We start from the raw sequence: 2,834 nt of genomic DNA, 5'->3' as shown, positions 1-2,834 counted from the left end.
CTGGAGGATTGGCATGACCCGATTTCAAATCATACTCTGATCTGCAGTAGTCACACAAGGAGGTGTTGGCAAAAGAATAAATAATAAAACAAAATATAGAGTCTAGAAATAGATCCACACATATATTTTCGACTGCTTTTTGACAAAGATGGCAAAGCAAGTCAGTAAGGAAAAAGAAAGTTTTCAGCAAATGTAACTACTGGGCATCATTAGAAAAAAAGAACATCAACCTTACATCATACATAATCAACGTGAAATGGGTCACACACCTAAATGTAAAGTTATCAATGCGAAAAATTCTAGACACAAACATAGGAGAAAATCTTTGTAACTTTAGGGCAGGCAAAGATTTCTTAGAATACAAAAAGCATGAATGATAAAGAAAAAATGATAATCTGCACTTTATGATAATTAAAAAGTTTAGCTCTCGGAAAGTCACTCTAACATAATAGAAAGCTTGAGTCACAGACTGTAATAAAATGTTCTTGATACATATATCTCGCAAAGCACTTAAACCCAGAACACAGAAAGAATACTTACATAAGGAGATAAATAACCCAATCAAAAAATGGACAAAATATTTGAATAGACAGTTTATAGAAGAATATATACAAATAACCGATAATCACATGAAAAGGTGCTTAACATCACTTGTCATCAGGAAAATGCGAATTAAAACTACTTATTTAGAATGGCTAAACTAAAAAAGACTGACAATAGCAAGTGTTGGCAAGGATATGGAACAAACAACTTTCACATACAAACCGACATATTTCTTTTTTGTAAAGTTAAATACACACCTACCTTGCAACATAGCCATTCCACTATGGTATTTAACCCAAGATAAATTAAAACACATATCCCGTGGTAGACAGAATGGCCTACAAAGATGTCCATACCTAATTCCCTTGGAATCTGTGAATATGGCAAGAGGAGTTTTGCAAATGTAATGAAGGGAGATCATCCTGTATCATACAGGCCAAGTATAATCAAATGAACTCTTAAAAGCAGAGAATTTTCTCCAGCTGAAGGAGAGACGTCAGAGAGATTCTGATCATAAGAAAGATTTGATGTGCCTTTGATGCTTTGAGATATAGGTGGCCATGAGCAAGATCCAGAAGGCAGTCTCTAAGCCCAAAGGCTGGCCTGGGCTGGGAGCTTGCCTTAGTCCTACAGTTGCAAGGAAACGGATGAACTTGGACTCTCCCCCAAACAGCTTCCAAATGAGAGCCAAGGATTTCCAACACCTGGTTTTCAATCTTATAAAACCCTAAGTAGAGGATCCCAGTGAGCAATGCTGTATCCAGGCTTCTAGCCGACAGAATTGTGGAATAATAAATAGCTATTATCTTAAGTACTAAATTTGTGGTAATTTGCTCCAGCAGCAATAGAAAACTGATGTATGCCCACAAAGACTTGTCCACAAATGTTCATTGTTTATTTGCAGTAGTCAAACACAGAAGGGGTTTGGTTTCCCTGAGGGTGTGGCGAGCCTACAGCATGGCTTCCCACCCTACTGTTCCAACATGGGAGTGATGGGCACTATCTCATCTTTGGGTTCCACAATGCTCACATGGTCAGGCAGGGGCTTCTTAGGGCCAATCTTAGCACTTGGGCCCCAGGGAAGCACGATCTTCATTTTGGTGCCCAGCGCACCCTGTCTGAGTGGCACACGGCCCACAGCAGTGTCAACGCAGTAATTCACACAGTCCTCACTGCGAATCATCGGGTCATCCACACCCTTCATGGACTTAGCCGTCCGGCCCTGGAGTTTCCCAGACACCAGGACCTCACAGCCCTTAGCCCCACTCTCCATAATGCACCGCGGCACAGCAGAGCAGGCCCTCTGCACAGCAAGGCCTCCTAGGAAGGAGCCTGTGATGCAGAGACTGGGCCTGGAGACAGCCCGCAGACCTCTTGTGGCCACCTTTTCAGCACAGAGCTCTCCACGCCCTCAGGGAAACCAAACCCCTTCCGAACCACAGCAGCCAATCCCCAGATCCACTGGCTCTTCTCACCAAGAGCCTTCTGTGTCCTGGTGCCCAAGATAATGATTTCCGTCCTGGTTGGTGTAACGCGGACCTCCACTCTGGAGTAGCCACCTTCAGCCAGCTCCTGAGTGAGAAACACGTTCAGCTCGGCTTTGAAGACACCATCGGCCACAAACTTCCTCTTCTTGGAAATGTGCGCCGCCATCTTGCCGCTGCGTGCTGGCACAAGGAAAGGAGAGCTTCACGGTTAATAACAAGAGTGGAGTTTGGATTCAAACACCAGTTATCCCCAGTCACTGGGTGATCACACCCTTCTGAATAGCCTCCAGCCTAGGGATCTCCAAGCAGTTTCAGATGCATGTTTTCAGTCAGACATTTACAAGCACAGACCTTCTAGGAACACGTGGATGGCCACCCCCTATCTCCTCAGCCCACGGCTCAGTTCAGTGACAGTTGCAGTGGCTCCCTCCCACACAGGTGACAGTTTCCCACCACTGGCATTGGCTTCTCGCTGCTTGCCACACTAAAGGCTTCTCCAGCACCACCGAAGCTTGCTCAGCCAAGATTCAGGACAGCCCAAATGTGGCAGGAAGTTGACATCCCAAGGGCAACTCCCAACCAAAGAAGGAAAGGTTCCCAGTGGGAAATTCCCCAGCTTCCCCATCCCTCAATGGGACAATCAGAATGCACTCCCCACGATGCCTCACGCGGCCTCTGTGGGAGTGAGCCAGACCGTCCCCAGTGCACCCCTGCCCCGTCCCCCATGGCCTCCGTCCCAACCAACCTGCATCCAAGTCCTTGACTACGAGTCTGCTGTAGCCTATGGTGTTATTTCACTGTGTT

At 45.8% G+C, this 2,834-nt stretch overlaps 1 pseudogene; it reads right to left on the bottom strand.

Moving 5' to 3' along the window:
- Positions 1-1,513: 1,513 nt before the first annotated feature.
- Positions 1,514-2,196, bottom strand: LOC113244864 (40S ribosomal protein S3-A-like; annotated as a pseudogene).
- Between the last annotated feature and the right edge of the window lie 638 nt (positions 2,197-2,834).

The sequence above is a fragment of the Ursus arctos genome, unplaced genomic scaffold, assembly GCF_023065955.2.
Source record: "Ursus arctos isolate Adak ecotype North America unplaced genomic scaffold, UrsArc2.0 scaffold_19, whole genome shotgun sequence".
Lineage (NCBI taxonomy): Eukaryota > Metazoa > Chordata > Mammalia > Carnivora > Ursidae > Ursus > Ursus arctos.
The sequence above is the reverse complement of the archived record's forward strand: the minus strand, read 5'-3'. Positions and strand labels throughout refer to the sequence as shown.